Source organism: Manis javanica, chromosome X (genome assembly GCF_040802235.1).
Source record: "Manis javanica isolate MJ-LG chromosome X, MJ_LKY, whole genome shotgun sequence".
Classification (NCBI taxonomy): Eukaryota; Metazoa; Chordata; class Mammalia; order Pholidota; family Manidae; genus Manis; species Manis javanica.
The window spans coordinates 84,002,328-84,028,013 of record NC_133174.1 but is presented as its reverse complement, the minus strand read 5'-3'; the positions used below and the strand labels follow the sequence as shown (position 1 = coordinate 84,028,013).

Below are 25,686 nucleotides of genomic sequence, written 5' to 3'. Positions count from 1 at the left end.
CAAACATAAAGAAAACATCTACAAAGGTAGAAAGTATAAAAATAAAACAAATTCATAGACTGAAAAGCACAACTGAAATGAAAAGTTCACTAAGAGATTTGACAGAAGATTTGACTGGGGAAAAGAACTATCAGTAAACTTAATGAAAAGAAAATTTAAATCAGTGAGTGTGAGGAGGAAAAACTAAAAAAAAAAAAATGAAGAAAAGTGAAGACACCCTAAGAAACTTGGGTTTTATCATCATGAGCAATGCAAGCATTTTGGGAGCCCCAGAAGGAGTAAAGAAAGAGAAAGAAGAAAGAAGAAGTATTATTTGAAGAAATTATGGCTGAAAACTGCCTAAATTTGAGGAAAGTCATGAACCAACAAATCCAAAAAGCTCGACAAACTACAAATGGATGAAACCCTAAGACACATTATAATCAAACTTTCAAAAGCCACAGACAGAGAGAATCTTGAAAGAAGCAAGAAAAATGCAACTCATTATGTACCAGAGATCTTCAATAAGATTATTAGTGGATGTCTCAGCAGAAACTTTGCAGGCCAGAAAGCAGTAGGGTGATATTATTAAATTTTTTGAAAGAAAAAACTGTTATTAGAATTCTGTTTCTAGCAAAACTGACCTTCAAATATGAGGCAGAATTTAAGATATTCCAAGAGAAACAAGTAAAGAGTACTCATTGGCACTAAGTCTACCCTACAAAGAGTACCATGGGCATATTTAGGTTGAATGAAATGACAATAACAGTTTGAATCCATAGTAAGATACAAAGATCTCCAGTAAAAGAAAAGGAAAAAGATGATGGCATGATAAATGAGGCAGAAATCTCCTCCAAAAAAAACATATAACATGAAAATACAGCAAATACAGCTAATCCTGAAAGAGCAACCTGAAGACTGCAACAGGCTGCCTACATCTGGAAAAAAGGGAAAACCTCATGGAAAAGGGTAAAGTAGCAAAGCCACAATGAGGCGCGACTGAAGTCCTCTCCCAACCCTATCTCACAGGCAGGAGGAGGAGAAACAGAGAAGGGATGGAGTAGAAGCCCAGAACTGCTAAACACCCAAACGTGGAGATCTGCTCTGGGAGCATGAGCACACATTACATGGTGCTTTGGAGATCAGAGGGGTTGGAAAGCAAAGACAGGCAAAATACTCAGAGAGACTGAGACTCCAGTTGCTTGTGGAGAACAGGTACTCACAACTGGCTTCTATGGGACACAAGAAAGGCAGGCATATTGAAAGAATTCCAAAAAGTGAGAGGGGTGCTAAAGGGGCATGGATTACACACAGCTTGCTGCTCAGAAGAAAGGACAGATGGAAAAAAATGTCCTAGTACACTCAGCCCAGCAGGTTGGGAACTTCAGGAATTTCAGATGCTCTATCCTCCTGGCTGGAAATGCAGCATGGAGCCCCAACTGTAATCCACACCCTGCTGCTCCATTATCCTAGAAGACACCAATCTGTACACCTGCTGCCCCTGTGATTGTGCCACACCAACCAGAGGGTGGACCCACCTACAGTAGCTACAGGGGCATAACATAGAGGCTCTTCCCTGTACACCTGGCCCACTGGACCTGGCAATGGAGGCAGGCATTGCAGTGGGGAAGCAGGAAAGAGAGAAGATCCAGAGAGTAGAACTTCTGGGCAACACAGTTATTATTCCACAGTAATCATTAGAAATATGAAACAGTAAAATAATTATGTACAAACAAAACTCCAATAAACTTTAGAAAGAGGGCTATGTGAAACTGAAATCTCCAAACTTCCTGATAAATATTTCAAACTAAAAATCATAAATACAGCTACAGAAAAAATTTCAAGATATTGGGTAGGAGCTCAAGAAAGAGACAGAAAATTTGAAAAATACAGTATCTGAAGGGAAACATACAATGGAGGGATTTAAAATTAGATTAACTGTGGTAGAGGAGATGGTAAATGAAATAGTAATTAGAGAACAGGGAAACAAGCTGAGGCACAGAGAGGGAAAAGGATCTCTAGGAATGAAAGAATAAGAAGAGAACTGTGGAACCCACCCAACAGAACAATATTCACATTATAGGGGTAACAGAAGAAGAAGAGAGAAAAAGGGATAGAAAGTTTCCCTGAAAGAAATAATTGCTCAAAACTTCTCCAATCTGGGGAAGAAAACAGTCTCTCAGGTCATGGAAGTACAGATATCTCTGAGCACAATAGACTGTAGAAAAGACAACACAAAGACATATAATGATTAGAATGGCAAAGATCAAGGACAAGGACAGAGTATTAAAAGAAGAGAGAAAAAAGATCACCTACAAAGGAAAACCCATCAGACTATCATCAGACTTCTCAGCAGAAACCTTACAGGGCAGAAGGGAATGGCATGATACATTTAATGCAATGAAGCAGAAGGACCTTGAACCAGGAATAATCTACCTGGCAATATTATCATTTAAATTTAAAGTAGGGATTAAACAATATCCAGATAAGCAAAAGTTGAGGGAATTTACCTCCCACAAACTGTCCCTACAGTGTATTTTTAAAAAGACTACTCTAGATGGAAGTGCTCCTAAGGCTAAATAGCTGTCAACAGAGAAAATGAAACCACAGTAAATGAAACAGACCAATTAATTACTAAGAAAATACAAAATTAAATCAACTACCCAGAAAGTCAGTCAAGGGATACCCAAAGAGTGCAGAATATTAAACCTAATATATAAAGAGTGGAGGAGGAAGAAAACGAAGAGAGAGAAAAAAAGAACCTTTAGATTGTGTTTGAAATAGCATAATAAACAAGTTAAGTTAGACTGTTATATAGTAAAGAAGCTATCCTTGAACCTTTGGTAACCATGAAGCTAAAGCCTGCAATGACAGTAAGTACATACCTGTCAATTCACCCTAAATGTAAATGGATTGAATACACCAATCAAAACACATAGAGTTACAAAATGGATAAAAAAATTAGACCCATCTATATGCCACCTACAAGAGACTCTCCTCAAACCCAAAGACATATGCAGACTAAAAGCAAAGGTATGGAAAAGATATTTAATGCAAATAAAAGGAAGTAAAAATCAGGAGTTGGAGTACTTGTATTGGACAAAATAGATTTCAAAATAAAGAATGTAACAAGAGACAAAGAAAAACATTACATAATGATAAAGGGGTCAGTCCAACAAGAGGATATAATCATTATAAATATCTATGCACCCAACACAGGAGCACTTACATATGTAAAACAAATACTAACATAATTAAAGGGGGAAGTAGAATGAAATGCACTCATTTAAGGAGACTTCAACACACCACTCACTCCAAAGGACAGATCAACCAGATGGAAAATAACTAAAGAGACAGAGGCTCTGAACAATACATTAAAACAGATGGACCTAACAGACATCTACAGAACTCTACACCAAAAAGCAGCAGGATACACATTCTTCTCAAGTGCACATGGAACATTTTCCAGGATAGATCACGAACTAGGCCACAAAAAGAGCCCCAGGAAATTCAGAATAATTGAAATTGTGCCAACCAGCTTCTCAAACCACAAAGGTATGAAACTAGAAATAAATTAGTCAAAGAAAACAAACAAGCTCACAAACACATGGAGGCCTAATAATTTGTTCTAAATAATCAGTAGATCAATGACCAAATTAAAACACACATCAAGCAATATATGGAGACAAATAAAAACAACTCAGTACCCCAAAACCTGTGGGATGCAACAAGGGCCATTCTAAGAGGAATGTATACTGCAGTACAGGTCTACTACAAGAAAGAAGAACAAGCCCAGCTGAACAGCCTAAACGCACAATTAATGAAACTAGGAAAAGAACAAATGAGGCCCAAAGTCAGTAAAAGGAGGGATATAATGAAGAACAGAGCAGAAATAAAATTGAGAAGAACGAAACAATAGAATCAATGTAACTAGGAGTTAGTTGTTTGAGAAAATTAAAAAAAACAGATAAGCCCATAGGTAGACATAAGAAGAAAAAAGACAGTCTACATACATAAACAGAATCAGAAATGAGAAAGGAAAAATCACGACAGACACCACAGAAATACAAAGAATTATTAGAGAATACTATGAAAAATTATATGCTAACAAATTGGATAACCTAGAAGAAATGGACAACTTTCTAGAAAAATACAACATTCCAAGACTGAACCAAGAAGAACCAGAAAATATGAACACACAAATTACCAGCAATGAAATTGAATTGGTAATCAAAAAGCTACCTAAGAAAAAAAAATCCCTGGAACAGATGCCTTCATCGCTGAATTTTATCATACATTTAGAGAAGACCTAATACCCATCCTCCTTAAAGTTTCCCAAATGTAGAAGAGGATGAAACACTTCCAAACTCATTCTACAAGGCCAGTATCACTCTAATACCAAATCCAGACAAAGACACCACAAAAACTAAGTACAGACCGATACCCTGATGAACACAGATACAACAATACTCAACAAAACTTTAGCAGACTGAATTCAAAAACATAAAAAAATCATCCATCATGATCAACTGGGACTTTTTCCAGGGATGTAAGGATGCTACAATATTAAAAAATCCATTGACATCACATCATAAAAGAAATATAAAAATAAAATGATCATCTCAAAAGATGCTGTAAAAGCATTCAACAAAATTCAAGATCCTTTCATGAAAAACAACTCTCAACAAAATGGGTATAGACAGCAAGTACCTCAATATAATAAAGACCATATATGACAAACCCACAGCCAATATCATACTTAACAGTAAAAACCTGAAAGCTTTTCCTTTAAGATTGGGAATAAGACATGGATGCCCACTCTCCCCGCTTTTATTCAACATAGTACTGGAAGTCCTAGCCATGGCAATCAGACAACAGAATGAAATAAAAGGCATCCAGATTGGTAACAAGAAGTTAAACTGTCACTGTTTGCATATGACAGGATATTATGCATAGAAAACCTTAAAGAGTCCACTCCAAAACTGCTAGAACTAATAAGTGATATCAGCAAAGTTGCAGGATACAAAATTAATGCACAGAAATCTGTGGCATTCCTATATACTAGCGATGAACTAGCAGAAAGAGCCATCAGAAAAAAACTCCACTTACAACTGCATCAAAAAGAATAAAATACCTATGAGTAACCTAGCCAAGGAGATGAAAGTCCTATAGCCTGAAAACTACAAGACACTCATGAGAAAAATTAAAGAAGATAGCAATAAATGGAAATACATCATGTGCTCATAGATACAAAGAATTAATATTGTCAAAATAGCCATCTAGCCTAAAGCAATATACAGATTCAATGCAATCCCTATCAACAAACTAGACAAATAGTTCTAGAATTCATATGGAACCACAAAAGACCCTGAAGAGCCAAAGCAATCATGAGAAAGAAGTATATAGTTGGGGGGATTACACTCCCCAACTTCAGGCTCTACTACAAAGCCACAGTAATCAAGACAATTTGGTACTGGCACAAGAACAGACCCAAAGATCAATGGAACAGAAGATGGAGCCCAGATACAAATGCACACATATGTAGCCAATTAATATATAATAAAGGAGCAATGTATATACAGTGGGGAAAAGACAGCCTCTTCAACAACTGGTGTTGGCAAAACTGGACAGCTACATGCAAGAGAATGAAACTGAATTATTTTTTAACTCCATACACAAAAGTAACCTCAAAATGGATCAAAGACGTGAATCTAAGTCATGAAACCATAAAACTCTTAGAATAAAGGCAAAAATCTCTTGAATATAAACTTGAGGAACTTCCTCCTGAATGCATCTCCTCAGGCAAGGGAAGCAAAAGCAAAAATGAACAAATGGGACTACATCAACAAAAAAGCTTCTGTACAGCAAAGGACACTGTCTGTGGAAAAAAAAGCATCCTACAGTATGGGAGAATATATTCATAAGTGACATATCTGGTAAGGGGTAAACATCGAAAATATATAAAGAGCTCACATGCCTCAACACATAAAAATCAAATAACCCAATTAAAAAAATAGGCAGAGGATCTAAACAGACACTTCTCCAAAGAAGAAATTCAGATGGCCAACAGGCACATGAAAAGATGCTCCACATCACTAATTATCAGGGAAATGCAAGTTAAAACCATAATGAGGTATCACCTCACACCAGTTAGGATGGCCAACATCCAAAAGACAAGGAACAACAAATGCTGGCAAGGATGCGGAGAAAGGGTATCCCTCCTACATTGTTGGTGGGAATGTAAATGAGTTCAACTTTTATGGAAAGAAATATGGAGGTTTCTCAAAAAACTAAAAATAGAAATACCATTTGACCCAGGAATTCCACTCCTAGGAATTCACCCAAAGAAAACAACTTCTCAGATTCAAAAAGACATATGCACCCCTATGCTTATCACAGCACTATTTACAATAGCCAAGGTATGGAAGCAACCTAAGTATCCATCAGTAGATGAATGGATAAAGAAGAATTGGGACATATACACAATGGAATATTATTCAGCCATATGTGGAAAATAATTCTTACCATTTGCAAAAACATGCTTGGAGCTAGAGGGTATTATGTGCAGTGAAATAAGACAGGCAGAGAAAGACAAGTACCAGACGATTTCACTCATTTGTGGAATATAATAACTAAGCAAACCTGAAGGAACAAAACAGCAGCAGAGCCACAGACTCCAAGAAGGGACTAGCAGTTACCAAAGGGAATGGGTTGGGAGGGTGGGTGGTGAGATAGGGAGAAGGGGATTAAGGGGCATTATGATTAGCAAACACAATGTAGGGAGGTAATGGGGAAGACAGTATAGCACAGACACAGAAAAGACAAGTCATGACTCTGCAGCATCTTACTATGCTGATGGATAGTGTGTGTGTCCATTAATGGGGTGTGTAGGGTGGTGTTGATAATATGGGTGAATGTTGTAACCACAATGTTGCCCATGTGAAACCTTCATAAGATTATATATCAATGATACCTTAATAAAATAAAATAGACTCAACTGCTCACCCATTGAAGAAAAAAAGACCTCCAGTAAAGACAAATATATGGGCAAATATAAATCTAATGATTTTTGTGATCTTGGTTTATAACGCTTTTTATTTGCTACATGATTAAAAATAAAATGCATAAAATAATTAGAAGTGGAGGGGGATTAAAGATGGCAGCATGAGAGGAGAGACAGAGGCTTCCTCCTAAAACTGGATACAAATAGAAAATTTAATTGGCACAACTAATGCTGAGAGAGCAACAGGAAAGAGGGTGGCATCAGACTGCACACACCTGGAGAAAAGAGCAGACCTCACCGAACGGGGTAAGGAACCAGAGCTGTGGCTCCATGGGACCTGAGCCCTTCCCCCACCGCAGCTCACCGGTGGGAGGAAGAGAAACAGAGCAGGCAGGGAGTGGAAAGCTTGGGACTGCTGAATACCTAACTCCAGAGATCTGCTCTGGGAGCACAAACCTACATTTCATGGTGCTTTCATGAGACTCGCATGACTATCGGGTTGGAAAGTTAATACAGGCAGAGTTCCTGGGGAGACTGGGATTCCAGCCACTTGTGGAAAGCAGGGATCCATATCCAGCTGCACTGGGACAAAAACATACCTGTGTGACCAGTCCACTGGCTCAGGCAGTAGAGACAGGCACAGGAGACAGGAGGCAGGGAACAGCTCTTTCCTACCCCCAGGTAGCAGTACCGCTCCCCTGTGACACCCAACATTGCTTCAGGGTCTGAGCAGTTCCAGAATAGAGCTTCTGGAGACTAGAGGGCGCCATATACAAACATGAAACGCCAAAGGAACCTTGTCCAGAGTAAAATTTTTAATACAACTCCCGAGAAAGATTTAAATGATATGGACCTCATGACTCTTCCTGAAAGAGAGTTCAAAATAAAAATCATCAACATTCTAATAGAGGTACAGAAAGACATCCAAGAACTCAGGAATGAATTCAGGTCGGAGATCCAATCATTGAAGAGCACGATGGAGGGTATTAAAAGCAGGTTGGATATGGTGGAGGAGACAATAAATGAAATAGAAACTAGAGAAGAGGAATACAAAGAAACTGAGGCACAGAGAGAAAAAGGGATCTCTAAAAATGAAAGAATATTGAGAGAAATGTGTGAACAATCCAAGCAGAACAATATTTGCATTATAGGTATACCAGAAGAAGAAGAGAGAGAGAAAGGGATAGAAAGTGTCTTTGAGGAGGTAATTGCTGAAAACTTCCCCAGTCTGGGGAAGGAGATAATCTCTCAGGCCATGGAGGTGCACAGATCTCCCAATGCAAGGGACCCAAGGAAGAAAACACCAAGACACATAGTAATTAAAATAGAAAAGATCAAGGATAAGGACAGACTGTTAAAAGCAGCCAGAGAGAGAAATAAGATCACATACAAAGGAAAGCCCATCAGGATAACATCAGACTTCTCAGCAGAAACCTTACAGGCCAGAAGGGAGTAGCATGATGTATTTAATGCAATGAAGCAGAAGGGCCTAGAACCAAGATTAATTTATCCAGCAAGATCACCATTTAAATTTGAAGGAGGGATTAAACAACTTCCAGAGAAGCAAAAGCTGAGAGAATTTACCTCCCAAAAACCAACCCTGCAGTCTACTTTGGAGGGACTGCTATAGATGGAAGTATTCTTAGGATTGCATAGCTGTCACCAGACATAGTAAAACCATGGTAGGGAGGGTGGAGCAGCTCATTGCAAGGCAAATCCAAAATTAAATTGACTACACCCAAAGTCACTCAAAGGATAGACAAAAAGTACAGAATTTGATACCTAAATATATAAAGAATGAAGGAGGAAGAAAAAGGAGGAGAAATAGAAAAGAACCTTTAGATTGTGTTTGTAACAGCATACTAAGTGAGTTAAGTTAGACTCTTAGATAGTAAGGAAAGTAACCTGGAACCTTTGGTAACCACGAATCTAAAGCCTGAAATGGCAGTAAGTACATACCTATCAATAATCACCCTAAATGAAAATGGACTGAATGCACCAATCAAAAGACATAGAGTCACTGAATGGATAAAAAGACAAGACCCATCTATATGCTGCTTACAAGAGACTCACCTCAAACCCAAAGATATGCACAGACTAAAAGTCAAGGGATGGAAAAAGATATTTCATGCAAACAATAGGGAGAAAAAAGCAGGTGTTGCAGTACTAGTATCAGACAAAATAGACTTCAAAACAAAGAAAGTAACAAGAGATAAAGAAGGACATTACATAATGATAAAGGGCTCAGTCCAACAAGAGGATATAACCATTATAAATATATATGCACCCAACACAGGAGCACCAGCATATGTGAAACAAATACTAACAGAACTGAAGGAGGAAATAGAATGCAATGCATTCATTTTAGGAGACTTCAACACACCATTCACTCCAAAGGACAGATCCACCAGACAGAAAATAAGTAAGGACACAGAGGCACTGAACAAAACACTAGAACAGATGGACCTAATAGACATCTATAGAACTGTACGCCCAAAAGCAACAGGACACACATTCTTCTCAAGTGCATGTGGAACATTCTCCAGAATAGACCACATACTAGGCCACAAAAAGAGCCTCAGTAAATTCAAAAAGATTGAAATTCTACCAAGCAACTTTTCAGACCACAAAGGTATAAAACTAGAAATAAATTGTACAAAGAAAGCAAAAGGGCCCACAAACACATGGAGGCTTAACAACACGCTCCTAAGTAGTCAATGGATCAATGACCAAATTAAAATGGAGATCCAGCAATATATGGAAATAAATGACAACAACAACACAAAGCCCCAACTTCTGTGGGAAGCAGTGAAAGCAGTCTTAAGAGGAAAGTATATAGCAATCCAGGCATACTTAAAGAAGGAAGAACTATCCCAAATGAATAGTCTAATGTCACAATTATCAATATTGGAAAAAGAAGAACAAATGAGGCCTAAAGTCAGCAGAAGGAGGGACATAATAAAGATCAGAGAAGAAATAACCAAAATTGAGAAGAATAAAACAATAGAAAAAATCAATGAAACCAAGAGCTGGTTCTTTGAGAAAATAAACAAAATAGATAAGCCTCTAGCCAGACTTATTAAGAGAAAAAGAGAATCAACACACATCAACAGAATCAGAGATGAGAAAGGAAACATCACGACGGACCCAATAGAAATACAAAGAATTATTAGAGACTACTATGAAAACCTATATGCTAAGAAGCTAGAAAAACTAGAAGAAATGGACAACTTCCTAGAAAAATACAACCTTCCAAAACTGTCCACAGAAGAAACACAAAATCTAAACAAACCAATTACCAGCATAGAAATTGAAACGGGATTCAAAACACTACTCAAGAAAAAAAAACCCGAGCTAGATGGATTTACCTGGGAACTTTATCAGACATACAGAGAAGATATAATACCCATTCTCCTTAAAGTTTTCCAAAAAATAGAAGAGGAGGGAATACTCCCAAACTCATTGTATAAAGCCAACATCACCTTAATACCAAAACCAGGCAAAGACCCCACCAAAAAAGAAAATTACAGACCAATATCCCTGATGAACATAGATGCAAAAATACTCAATAAAATATTAGCAAACCTAATTCAAAAATACATCAAAAGGATCATACACCACAACCAAGTGGGATTCATACCAGGGATGCAAGGATGGTACAACATTCGAAAATCCATCAACATCATCCACCACATAAACAGAAAGACAATAACCACATGATCATCTCCATAGATGCTGAAAAAGCAGTTGACAAAATGCAACATCCATTCATGATAAAAACTCTCAGCAAAATGGGTATAGAGGGCACGTACCTGAACATAATAAAGGCCATATATGGTAAACCCACAGTCAACATCATACTGAACAGCAAAAAGCTGAAAGCTTTTCCTCTGATATCAGGAACAAGACAGGGATGCCCACTCTTCCCACTTATTTAACGTAATACTCGAGGTCCTAGCCATGGCAATTAGACAAAACAAAGAAATACAAGGAATCCAGATTGGTAAAGAAGAAGTTAAACTGTCACTATTTGCAGATGACATGATATTGTACATAAAAATCCCTAAAGGCTCCACTGCAAAACTACTAGAACTGATATTGGAATTCAGCAAAGTTGCAGGATACAAAATTAACACACAGAAATCTGTGGCTTTCCTATACACTAACAATGAGCCAATAGAAAGAGAAATCAGGAAAACAATTCCATTCACAATTGCATCAAAAAGAATAAAATACCTAGAAATAAACCTAACCAAGGAAGTGAAAGACCTATACCCTGAAAACTACAAGACACTCTTAAGAGAAATTAAAGGGGACACTAACAAATGGAAACTCATCCCATGCTCTTGGCTAGGAAGAATTAATATTGTCAAAATGGCCATCCTGCCCGAAGCAATATACAGATTTGATGCAATCCCTATCAAATTATCAACAACATTTTTCAATGAACTGAAACAAATAATAGTTCAAAAATTCATATGGAAACGCCAAAGACCCCGAATAGCCAAAGCAATCCTGAGAAAGAAGAATAAAGTGGGGGGAATCTTACTCCCCAACTTCAAGCTCTACTACAAAGCCATAGTAATCAAGACAATTTGGTACTGGCACAAGAACAGAGCCACAGAGCAGTGGAACAATTTAGAGACTCAGGCATTACCCCAAACATATATGTTCAATTAATATTTGATAAAGGAGCCATGGATATACAGTGGGGAAATGACAGTCTCTTCAACAGATGGTGCTGGCAAAACTGGACAGCTACATGTAAGAGAATGAAACTGGATCACTGTCTAACCCTATACACAAAAGTAAATTCAAAATGGATCAAATACCTGAATGTAAGTCATGAAACCATAAAACTCTTAGAAAAAAAACATAGGCAAAAATTTCTTGGACATAAACATTAGCAACTTCTTCATGAACTTATCTCCCTGGGAAAGGAAAACAAAAGCAAAAATGAACAAGTGGGACTATATCAAGATGAAAAGCTTCTGTACAGCAAAGGACACCATCAATAGAACAAAAAGGTACCCTACAGTATGGGAGAATATATTCATAAATGACAGATCCGATAAAGGGTTGACATCCAAAATATATAAAGAGCTCATGTACCTCAACAAACAAAAAGCAAATAATCCAATTAAAAAATGGGCAGAGGAGCTGAACAGACAGTTCTCCAAAGAAGAAATTCAGATGGCCAACAGACACATGAAAAGATGCTCCACATCGCTAATTATCAGAGAAATGCAAATTAAAACCACAATGAAATATCACCTCACACCAGTAAGGATGGCTACCATCCAAAAGACAAACAACAACAAATGTTAGAGAGGTTGTGGAGAAAGGGGAACCCTCCTACACTGCTGGTGTGAATGTAAATTAGTTTAACCATTGTGGAAAGCAGTATGTAGGTTCCTCAAAATGCTCAAAATGCTCAAAAAAACTTACCATTTGACCCAGGATTTCCACTTCTAGGAACTTACCCTAAGAATGCAGCACTCCAGTTTGAAAAAGACAGATGCACCCCTATGTTTATCGCAGCGCTATTTACAATAGCCAAGATATGGCTTTCTGAATTCTTCCCATATGCATGTCTGCTTTTGACTATACTTATTTCCCAAGGGGTCGTGTCCTAGCTTCTCTGGGCCTTAGATGGTCTATTGGATCTTCACCCAGAATCTCCTGCCCTGACAAATATGGGTATGTAGACTTCTTGTAGTTTTTATGATCAGTGCCTACCATATTTCCAGCCTATGTTCCAAATTATGTGAGACCGAGGTGATTGAGTTAGGCCTTCAGCTATCCCCAACCAGGGTAGAATGCAGTACACAATAATTTGGAAATAAGATATGCTGTGCTTCTGCCAGTTCAGGGTGTGGTACTGGGAACTGGTTGGTTTGCTGCTACTCAAGAGCAAGACCATTTCAGCCACACTATGGAAGGTGAAAAATACTACAAGGGTTTCCTACCATTTTGAAGATAGCTTTTTCTTTATTGAATATTTGCCTGGTTGCTATAAATCTCTGATTTCCAGAGCACTTACGAAATTTTCTCAAGACAGCTTCTGGTTGATTTTTTTGTGTTTCTGTGGGCAAACAAATGCTTGGAGCTTCTTCTTCTACCTTTTTGCTAATCTGCACTTTCCTATAAAGTTGTTTGCAAGTACTAATACCAGTATTGGCTTAGTTTGGGTGACAGGCATTCTGATAAACTGTTGGTTTATGTATAAATTGATGCAAACTTTCCAGAAGGGAAGTTGGGAATATATATTAATGATTTTAAATGCTAATACTCCTTGACTCAGCAAGTGTGCTTCTAGTATGTAGTAAAAAGTGTGTTTCCAATTCATATCTATCTGTCTATCATTTATATATGCACCTACTTATCTATCACTCCCCTTTATTTTTAGGGTCAAGCAAAGGAGGTCTGTAAAACTAGGAAGATTAATGACTCAAATCAGCTTAAGTGGCTTTCCCTTTAACTATTGAAACTGTTCATGATATGTGGAAAGGATACAATAATTAAAGGACACTAATGGGAGAGTGATTCAGATGCCTGATACCTCCCTAGCTACTCATGGAATCATGTACAGAGTTCTGAGATTAAGGGGAAAAAATGCAAGGGTTCACTTTCATAAAAATAAACAGAAAGAAGGACATGTCTAAATACTTAATGGTTTTACTATTTCCAAATAAGGTGAATCATAACTGAACCCACATTTACATTTTCTGTTTTCTCTTTCTAATTGCATCCTCATGTCTAATAAAGCAGGCTTGCCTATGGCCTACCACAATTACTTCAGAAGCAGTGAAAAATTGTTAGAAAAATATTTTTCAATACTTACTACAGTTATTTCACATTGCAACAAGACACATGTCTCTGTCATATAATATTTTAATCAAAGGGAATGAATAGTCCTGTCACTCAGCCTTCCACCTATGTATAGAAGATATATTGATATTCTAACCTAGATAATGGTATAACCTCAGGATACTGAATGAAAGAGGGTATTTTAAGTTGAATTACATCTTTTTCTGCCCCAAATGAAAATCAAAATGTCTATAATTTCAGTTGTTTTGTTCTTCCCTTTAGAAGCATCAGTGGGTTTTCATCGTGTAGTAAGAAAATTTCACCAGTAACATCATGAATAATGGACTTACAATACAATCATTCTGTTTTCCTTTTTCAAAGTCTGCTGAATGGAAAAAAAAATAAAAGAAGATGTCCGGAGTATTTTCTTGTTCAAGTTGCTAGAATAATTTAGTCTTTCAACTCTTTTTAAAAAAAGAAAGGAGAGATTCTATAAATTCCTATCAAATTTCTAGTCCTTTCCAGTGATAGAAAGAGATGAAAATGGTTTTGTGGAGTATTTTTTTCATTAGAGGTAAAGATAATAAAATTATGCAGCCTAGTAGAAATCTAGGACATTCCAGTATTGTAAACATTTTAAACCATATTTAATGAATTGACTATAAAACTGATTAAGGTTTGTTCAGATGACATGCTTCAATATACTGAATTTATATATTTTATTATATATTAGTTGAAGACAACTTTTATATAAGAATGAACATTGAAGAGTAAAATCACTTCTATTTAAGTCTTCTTTGAATCCCACTGAAAATATCAAAAAGAAAATAAAATAGAAAACTCATTCTACAGTGACACAAATGTCTGCAAGCCTCACATTCTCTAACTCATAAATTTTAGAAAATAACTGCAAAACACTGGAAGATTTTGATGGAAAGAGGGATGTTCATGAAGTGATCTTGAAGGCTTCTAGAAATAAAAGGAAGAAGAAACTAAAATATGCTCCTTCAGAACTTAAGCAGTAAACAGATTTCCCTAAAAATAAGTTTCACTATTCTTAAGAATTTAGCCAGTGATCTGATAAAGTGCACAAATCTAAGACTACACCAATCTCCTTAGTCCTCCAAATTGAGAGGAGGAAGCCTCCCAGGCACAATATTTAGGAACTGCTGAGAGTTAAAGAGCTTGACCACAGGCCGGCATGGGAGCTCTGACTGCTCCTCCATTCCCTTTATGTTCTCCAGACTATTTTTCACAAGACATATGACACATATATTTCCTCCTTTCAGAGTAACTGATAATGAAGGAATAATCTCCATGTGATTGCATACTTCAGTTAAAAGTAAGGCAAGGTACATATGCAAAATGTAGATGAAGAGTCCTGACTAATGCTGCTCCATTTTGTAGGTGACTTTATTTTGTGAGAGAGGGGTCAAATCAGGGGGAGGTTACAGGAGTTGCAAGGATTTGGCCAACACAGTTGCCAGAGCTGGCCAGATACTCCGAGCCAGTGGAGGGTGGACAGCTCGCCCACCTGGCGGTCCGGAGTGTCACTCCACCTGGAGGTAACCGGTCCAAGTGGTTGGTGAGTGGGTTGGTTGTGGTGAGGGTCAGGTCATATCTGGGCCTGCTCTGCGCATGGCCTGTTCTGCTCTGTGCACGGCCCATTCTGCTCTGTGCATGGCCTGCTCTGCGCATGGCCTGTTCTACTCTGTGCACACAGCCCACTCTGCACATGGCCTGGTCTGTGCATGGCCCGCTCTGCACGTGACCCCATTCCTTTATATAAAAGAAGAAAGAACTTGTACTTTGGGGTCTCCACCTGCGAGTGTGAGACCCCAGCATGCTGGCTACCCAATAAATGCTCTTGCTTTTGCATCCACACATCTCCCGGTTATTTGGAGGTCGATTACACAGACCCAACATTTGGGGGCTCATCTGGGATCGCACTCCCATAACCGGCGACCGTGTGGAGCGTGCAGGTAAGTGTGACTGTGACTGCAGTGTTTGATTGCCTGTTTATGTGCTGTGTGTCCTTGTGTTTGTGCTATTTATTGGCGGAAACCTGATCTGGCGGTCCGGGGACTAGGTGGATGCACTATTTTACCCCACACCTTGGTGAGCATGGAGACGTCCCTCGCTCACTTCTGTTTTTTGGACTTTTATTTCTCAGTCTGGTGGAAGACGGGAGGTCACTCCCTGATGGAGCCTTTTTTATGGAAGAGGCTGTCCTCCCACACCTGGTTTCTGTTTGGAGAGCGTGACAGAGCCCTTTTATGGGAGAGGCAGTCCCTCTTCGTCTGGTTTCTTTTTGTAAAAAGGTGCCCTAACATGTGTTCTCTGTATGTATACTCATATTTGTCTGTCTTGTCTTCTTGTTTCTCTTCAACATGGGCCAGTCGCAATCTACTCCCTCTACTCCTCTGTCTATCTTCATATCTCTCTTCAGTGACTTTCAAACCCAGGCTAAAAATCTTGGTCTTGCTGTCAAAAATGGTAAACTTTCTATCTTTTGCAGGAACGAATGGCCTAAGTTCAGAGTCGGGTGGCCTGAGGAAGGCACGTTTGATCTCCCCACTATTTTCAGGGTCAAGGACCTTATATATGGACGCCCTGGGCACCTCGACCAGTTCTCTTCACTACTGAAGAGAGAGAGAGTCCTGACTGAAGCCCGGAAACTAGTCCCAGGGGTTGATGGGAGACCAACCACGGATTTATATATTATAAACATCAGATTCCCCTCAAGTAGGCCTGACTGAGACTTCAATACAGATGAAGGTAAGGAGAGGCTCACTGTCTACCACCAGATTCTGATGGGGGAGGGTCTACCGATGGCGGCATGCCATCCAACCAATTTGTCTAGAGTAAGTCAGGTGAAACAGGAGCCTACAGAATCTCCTGGAGCTTTCCTTGAGAGACTGCTGGAAGCCTACTGGACCTATACTCCCCTGGACCCAGAAGCTGCTGGAAACCAGTCCGTGTAAGTTTGGCCTTTGTCAATCAATCGGCCTCAGACATCAGGCAGAAGTTACAAAGATTAGAAGGTTTTGAGGGAAAAAGGCTAGCCAAACTTCCTGGAGTGGCTGAGAAAGTGTTCAATAACCGAGACACCCCAGAAGAGTGACAGACCCGTGGGTTAGCTAAGATTTTGTTGGCTAATTCGTTAGAATGTCCTGCCCAGAACCGAGAATTAAAATGGCTGATTGAACAATGGGGCCCTCGAGATCCCAAAGCCTCCCCCAAGGGCCAGAACCCACTGCAGAAAGACCAGTGTGCCTACTGCAAAGAGAGAGGCCCCTGGAAAAATGAATGCCCCAAGAGAGAAACCAGGGAACAACCCAAAGTCCTCCAGATAGAAGGCTTAGATGACTGAGGGGGATAGGATTTGGCCCCCCTCCCTGAGCCTTGGGTAACCCTGAATGTGGAGGGGAAGCCAGTGACTTTTATGGTTGACACTGGAGCAGAACATTCAATCCTTAAGAACCCCATGGCATGGGCCTCCACAAAGATCTGAGTGAGTACCGGCATTTCCACCCAGAGGTAAGCCTGCTTCAATATGTAGATGATTTACTAAAAGCTGCCCGGACAGAAACAGAATGTTAGGCAGCCACTAAAGATTTACTTATGACACTGGGAAAACAAAGGTACTGAGCCTCTGCTAAAAAAGCTCAACTCTGTTTAGAAGAGGTCACCTACTTGGGATACAAACTCAAAGGGGGATGCCGATGGCTATTCCAGGCCAGAAAAGAAACTATTTTCCAGCTACAAAGGCCAGACTGTAGACAGGCTATCAGAGTTCTTGGGGACAATGGGGTTCTGCTGCCTCTGAATTCCTGGCTTCATTGAACTAGGTAGATACCTTTTTCAGATTGGTAGAAGCCTTTCCAACCAAAAGAGAAACTGCTGTAGTAGTTGCCAAGAAATTCCTGGAAGACATTATTCCAAGGTATGGCATCCCACTTTTACTGGATCAGACAACAGACCAGCTTTCATCTCTCAGGTAACACAAGGGCTGAGTCATATATTGGGGACTAATTGGAAGCTACACTGTGCACATCATCCCCAAAACTTAGGTCAAGTAGAAAGGATGAATTGGACCATTAAGGAGATTTTAACCAAATTAACCATAGAAACTGGTGGTGACTGGGTGACTCTCCTCCCCTTCATTCTGTTCAGGGTCAGGAACACTCCCTATAGATTGGGCATAATAACCCCGTTTGAAATCCTGTTTGGCAGGCCTCCCCCAATCCTTCCCAATTTGCGAGCTGGATCTGTTAACTGAGCAAAATGATAAAAACTTTCTTTCCTCCCTACAAGCTTTGTTTCAGGTCCAAGCTGCCTTTTCAGTTGGTCCCCATGGCTAACAATTTTATTATCAGTAGTAGCAGGTCCCCTCTTACTTCTGATACTGGCTCTTGCATGTGGCCCCTGCCTTATCAATGCCCTCCTCAAATTTGTACAGAAACAGATCTCCACCATCCAACTCATGGTCCTTAGATCTCAGTACAGCCCCTTGAGTAAGGAAGACCCTATTCCGTTACTTCAAAGATTTGAAGTAAAATAAAACTCATGGGGGGGATGAACAGTCCTGACTAATGCTGCTCCATTTGTAGGTGACTTTATTTTGTGAGAGACAGGTCACATCGGGGGGAGGTTGCAGGAGTTGCAGGGATTTGGCCAACACAGTTGCCAGGGCTGGTCAGATACTCCCAGCCAGTGGAAGGTGGACGGCTCGCCCACCTGGCATTCAGGAGTGTTGCTCCACCTGGAGGGAACCAGTCCAGGTGGTTGGTGAGTAGGTTGCTTGTGGTGAGGGTCAGGTCATATCTTGTCCTGCTCTGTGCACAGCCCACTCTGGGCACGGCCCACTCTGTGCATGGCCCACTCTGCTCTGTGCGCATGGCCCGCTCTGTGCATGGCCTGTTCTGCTCTGCTCATGGCCTGGTCTGCGCATGGCCTGCTCTACAGACGACCCCATTCCTGTGTATAAAAGAAGAACAAACTTGTACTTTGGGGTCTCCACCTGCGAGTGTGAGACCCCAGAATGCTGGCTACCCAATAAATGCTCTTGCTTTTGCATCCACGCATCTCCCGGTTATTTGGAGGTCGATTGCATGGACCCAACAGTAGATACTGACTATAAATTAGGAAAGGAATTATCCCAGAAAACAGGAACCTTTTAAGACAAATACCCATCAGGCAACTTTAAGACAAATAAATATCCACAGACTCAAAGACATAATCTTTTTGAAACAAAACACAACTAAAAAGAATTCAAAGAAATGATGCAAAAGTTGAAAGCAACTGATGGGACAACAGAAGGAGATTCAAAGTGAGCAAACATAGCTCAAGATAAAAAATGGAAAGGAATAATAAAACCATTACAGCAAAGGAAATCACATTAGAAGACATACCACAATTATAAATACAATTGAGAACACAATTATGGTAATGAAATATGAATATGTGAAAATCAAAGTTAATTTGGGGAAAAATGTTTGTGATTAGAATGAAAAAAAATGCCATGAAAGACAAGCAATGGAGATCCAGGATGTTCACAATTGGTTTTCCTAAAGAAAGTCCCAAAAAAGTGGAATAGGCATGCTATTCTAAAATATAGTGGAATGCACTTATCCTGTATTAGATACTTTAATCTATAGATCTAAGGCTGTATCAGTTATTTATTGCTGCATAAAAACCAAATACAAAACCTTAATGGCATATAACAAATATGTATCTGGAGTCAGCTATGCATCTCTATTGATATTGTGTTCACTCACACGTCTGGGATTTTTCCTGCTGTCAGTTGATAACACGCTGATCTTGGCTATGGAACTGAATGACTTGGTTCTCCTCTGTGCTTCTCATCCTCCAGAAGGTTAGTTGATCATTGTGGGTAAAATCGTAACATTTCCAGAATATCTCACCTGGCTTTAATACATTTGCATATCCTCAGAGGTGGAGAGTAGTTCATCTCCATATCAATGGATAATTACCTGGGCAACCTAGGGCATGTCTGAACCTGAGAGGTTAAGGGGAGGAGGCTGGCTGGCTTGCTGGCTGGCTTCTTCCAGAGCAGAGGAGAAAGATGGGCTGGGACTGCAGTTTGTGAGCAATAAATGGGTTTTAAACTTTATTTCTCCCTTTGACTGACTTCGGTTCTTAGAGGTATTTTGCCCCAGGATTTCCTCTCCCCAGACTTACAGTCATGTTCTCTTCACTGGGACAGAGGCGCAAGAGAGCAATTTCCAGAGTGAACATTTTAAGCCTCTGCATCATGTCACCTAATATCCCACTGGCCAGAGCAAGTCACATTTAAGACCAGTATCAAAGGGTGGGGTAGGTCAGTCCACATAGGTGACCACTTGAAAGTTACATGGCAAAAAGTTTAGTTGCAAGGAGGGATTGAAAAACTGATTTCATTACTGCATTCTAGCACATACTATTGCTAATGAAAAATTGATACCTTTAAACATCAGGACATATCTGTGTGAAGTTATGGAAAATCAGCAATAAAGAAATAATTCTAAAGATATCCAGATATAATAATCAAGCCACCTATAAGGGGGTCAGTATTATCAGAGAATATGAACCTCTGATGCAGTACTTCTCAATAGAAATATAATGCAAGTCACGTGTAATTTTAAATTTTATAACAGCCACATTTAAAAAGTAAAGTAACAGGAAATTAATTTTAATATTTTATGTAAGCAAATATATTCAACATATTTCAACATGAAACCAATATAAAGATTATTAATGAAATATTTTACATTCTAAGTGTTTGAAATCTGCCATGTATTTTGCATTTATAGCACATCTCATTTGGGTTTAGTCACATTTCAAATGCTTGATAACCATACATGGTTAGTGGCTCCTGTATGTGAAGGCAGAAGTCATTTTCAAACACACAAGAACTTGAAAAATTTAGAACCCATGAACTTTACAAACAAAACAAAACAAAAAGGACAACACACTTGATGAAATCTAGTTAACTGAGGAATTAATCCAAATTAAGAACAGAGGAATGGCAAGACCGTGGTAAAAGGACTGTTGGCATGCACTGAATCCTTTTCGCTTTTTGATCAGATGAAAACAAAACACCTGCAGGGATAATGGTTACTGAAATGGTTATACAAATTATGCAGTTATTTTTATTTTATATTATCAAATTTGTTAATAAAACTCTGGAATTGGGAGTAGGTACTTTGGAGAAATATGGGCTGGTTCTCTCATCTTCCCTAGCAGGAAGTTGATAAATACTATACCTAATAAAAAACATATGTACCAGATACTGTTCAGAGTACTTAACAGGAATAATCTTGTGCAATCCACACAATAATGTTAGGAGACAAGTATTACTGTTTTCCATATTTTAAAAGTAAGGAAACTGAGACACAAATAGATTGAATAACTTATTGAGACAGAGACCATGGGCTTAGACAGAGTAGGGTGAGGGCCTCCAGAAAAAGCAAGGCCAGAGATTTACAGACAAAGCAGTGTAACAGTGGAGAGTCCCTATCGAAACTCTGTGTTCAGCATTATGCAAAGTAAAGGTCACACTAATTCTCTAGGGTAAAGATACCAGACCAGGAATATAAACACTTTCAGTAAGATCAGTTAAAGGTCAAAAGGCCAGTAGCAACTTGGCCTGAAATGTTTGAGTGTTCTGCAAGGTTATCTCAGCATAACCAGTGACTTCACTGTAAACAGCCCTAGCAAACAGACAACAACCCAGCCTACCCTGAGTGCAGGGCAGGTGGTACAAGTCCACACCCTAAGCCCTCAGTTCCCCCAAATCCTCAACTGCCTATAAATCCTCTAGACAAATGTACCATCCCGAGCTCTCTTGTCCCCTCCTGGCGTAAGACAGAATCTCTGTCTGTCTTTTCCCTGTATCTCTCAATAAAAGTCTCCCTGGCTCTCCTACCTTGACTGTTTGCTAAGTTCATTCTTTGACTCCACAAACAAGAACCCTGGCATCATTGTCACCTTGGTAAATGGTGGACCTAGGTTTCAAACCCAGAAAATTTAATTTGAGTGTTCATGCTCTTACCCAATTTGCTATGTTGCCTAAGATAGAAAAGTGTAATAAAAAATGCATGTATAAAATATGGCAAAAAATGACTATGACCTCTTAATAATTATTTTGTAATTTAAAAAAACTTTAGGAACTCTTTTAACAACTAATACCTCTCGTTATGATGAACCATTTATCTGAAATGCAATAATTTTTTGTTTTCTTTTAAGATTTTCCTGCTAGAAATCAATAAAATTAAAATTAAGCTGTGTGTAAGTATAGTAAATATTGACCTGATAAGTGTGAGCATTTTTACATCCTCAAGGGTGATTATGGTGCACAGAAAGAAATATTCACAAATTCCATTAGCTATTAAATTAATATTTAATTTATTAAAATTGCAAACTCAAAAAGCCAGTTATTCCTTAAGGTTTTTATTTCAGTTTACAAGTATCATTGTATTCATATGTTAAGCTAATTACAGAAAACAACTTTAAGAGAGGTTTAAAACTTAAGTTTGCATAAATAATTTAAATCGAATTTATAAATTTATTTATTTTGTTTCCTTTAACTACTCAAATAACTTATTTGAACAAAGTTGTCCCAGTAAACTCACTCAAATGTCTGTTGTCTTGAATTTTTTTAGGTTTATCCTCCAGATATTCATTAGGAACTTAGTATTCAGCAGGTTCTATTTTTGGCACTTAGAAGGTAGCAGTAGGTGAAACAGAAGCAAACTCCTGTCTTCATGGAATTTTCATTCTAAATGTTCCCATTCTGTATGTAATTTTAGAAAGATACCAATTTAAATTCACAGATCTAAACTAATAATTCAATTACAAAGTTTAATTAACAATTACAAATTGATTTTTTTTAACATGACAATTTCTCTTAAACACCAATATATTGCTGTAAAGGTATTTTTTAGATGTGATTAACATTTAAGTCTGTACTATTTGAATAAATCATATTACCCTCCGTAATGTGGGTGGGCCTCATCCAATCAGCTGAAGGCCTTAAGAGTCAAGGCTAAGGTTTCCCAAGAAGAAGCAATTCTGCTTCGAGACTGCATCATAGAAATCCTGTCTATATTTCTACTTTGTGAGTCTGCCCCGCAGTTTTTGGATTCTAGAGTGTACTGTCAACTCTTATCTTACTCTCTAGCCTGCCAGCCTATCCCACAGGTTTATGATTTGCCTGCCTCCACAATCACATAAGGTAATTCCTTAAATCACATATGTATATGTATGTATGTATGTATGTGTGTATATATGTATACATACAATATGATATGTCCATCCTATGTTGTTTCTCTGGAGAAAACTAATACACAGATATTTGAGATTTCTAAATAGCTGATGATAGAATGGTGACTGTTCATTTTGTGATTCTCATGTGAAACATTGAACCTTACTAATAGCCTGTGCAAAGGGCCATATAATTTAAATGAGGACACAGAGTCAATGTCTTCTAAGTTACTGTATTGCCTAATTCTTTCATTCACTCACAGAAGTCTCCAACTTCTACCCAAGTTGCTCTGTTACTTACATTGTATTTGCAAGACTTTGACACTTAAGATACTTAAGTATCTTCCTATTTATCAAAGCTGAAACTCTTAGAACTGAGAAAATCCTACATTCTTTTGATAATCTTTCTCTTTTGTAGGACTCCAGTTCTTCTAGATATTACTATGATGGCTATTTTAATCTTTATATTTCTCGTGGCTTTACATGATTATGCCTCAAAATATATGAGGTCATTCTACTGATACCACATATCGAAAACATCTGTGTGTGAGTGTGTCTTTATTTTTGTGTGGAGATGTCTGAATGGTACTCAACATATGTTAATAATGGTGGTAATATTTTAGAGGTCAAAATGTACTTTCTTGTCCATTCTTTCTATATTGTTTAAATTTTTGCAGGAGCATTTTTTTATGAACAGAAATATTCTATACAAATGTATCAAATTTCATAAAAACAAGAAAAAGTAAAATAAAAATAAAATACTTTTTTCCTTTCATGGGGTCCTATGTTTAGAGATTTCAAAAAATGTTCAGTCTTGAAACCTGAAATGATAACCATGTTTCATAAATGCCCAATTTAGATGTTAGTTTTTCTATTAGATATCAATGAAAATTAGAATAATAAAAATAGCTAGTAACTATTTTAAGAACTTTACATGTTATACCTAATTTGATCCTCAGTCAAAATACTCATAAATTTTAATAAGTTTCAGATTCTTCCATCATCAGCCTACTGTCCTTTACTTAGCTTAGGACATGATAGATCAATGCAGTTATTAGCCACAGACATGAGGCAAGATGCCATGAGTATTTTCACATGAAGTAAACTGAATGGGACAGAAATCAATAACTATGTCAAGAAAACCAGATTCAGTGCCTAAAATACAGCACATTTCAGTGGAAGATGACGGGGAAGGAGTGACAGAAAAAGAACAACATAATGTGAACAAAATGCATTCAATCACTAGAAAGGTTGTTCACTGCTGCAACAGCTAATGTAATGAATATAATATACTTGGACATTCTCCATTCCCTGCTGTTGATCATCTTACTCTCCTTAGGATGTATGTACAATATGTGCCTCATAGATAGCTTTATGTAAGAAGACATCAAAACTGAAGTTATAGAGGAGAAAAATACTGTTTGCTTCGATTTTTGCTGCCCTCCTACTACAACTTTGGTTCCCACTAAAGCAATTGTTGCATAATCTCAGTGAAAATACCATAGTACTTTGTTGCTGGAAATGTGTTAAATGTAACTGATGTGCTTTGGATGTTAACCTAATTGGCCAACCATAATTGTCTGAAAGGCCAACAGTTTCTCTGATAGTATATCTCAATCAATGCACCATTTACAACTGACCTTGTTCCTGATATGTTTTTTTCTTAAAGGCCATTTGTATTTGATCTTCTGGCTGTGACTATGTTTTTCATCCAAGATACTTACACAGTGCTTATTGAAGCTTTGCAGACATCCTAGTTGTTCATCTCCTTATGCTGTTAAGAGCACCACCTAGCTGGACTTTCTTGGCCATTTAAAGTCACCAAGTACATCCATCCCTTTTTCTTTAATCCCTGCCATCAAAACAAAGTTTAATTTAAAGGGCAAGAAAGTCTCTATATTCTAGTCCCTATATTCTAACTCCTATAATAAGAAAAATAACCACTGAGATTAACATTTGATTAGGGACTATAGTTGCATCTAGTCAGAAAATGCATCTGAATACTTTACAGTGAGACTTACAGTTGAGAAGAACAATCCTGGACATAAAAAGTTTTTCTTTAATATGGTGGTGGGGTATGTTTGGCATACTCAACACTGTATTCTAACTTTAAGCTTTGGTACTACTTCTAAAAATAAATCACAGGATACTTCTCTCTTATGTCTTCCTGAAACTAGTCAGGGCCCTGACAGGAAACAGAATTCACTCTAGATGATACAAATGAAGAGATTTTTAATGAAGGGACTACTAGTGAAATGTGAGCAAGGTTAAAGTGATAAACAAGGGATAAACAAGCACTTACATGACAAGCATAATGGAAAACCACTACCACATTTAAAAGCAAATGGAGAGAGGGAACTATGTTCGAGGGGGAACGCAGTTACTATCAGAGGCTGGGTGCCAAAATAGCGTATGTATTAGCTCAGCCTGCTATATCAAAATACCATAAACTGAGTAGCTTAAACAACAGAAATTTATTTCTCACACTTCTGGAGGCTAGAAAGTCAAGCATTAAGGTGCTGGCTGATTCAGTTCCTACCAAGGCTCTCTTCTGGGCTTGTAGATAGCCACTCTCACTGTGTGTTCACATAGCCTGTCCTCTAGTGTGTGCATGGAGAGAGTTGAGG

General features: G+C 38.3%; 1 protein-coding gene across 1 annotated transcript in view; it reads left to right on the top strand.

Annotated features, from left to right (window-relative positions):
- Positions 1-22,148, top strand: part of ERVFC1 (Endogenous retrovirus group FC1 Env polyprotein) — a 435,581-nt gene extending 413,433 nt beyond the window's left edge. Inside the window, exon 4 of the transcript XR_012127471.1 lies at positions 16,311-22,148. The gene's annotated coding sequence lies outside the window, so the exon portion shown is untranslated. The remainder of the gene's footprint in view (positions 1-16,310) is intronic.
- The last annotated feature ends 3,538 nt before the right edge of the window (positions 22,149-25,686 follow it).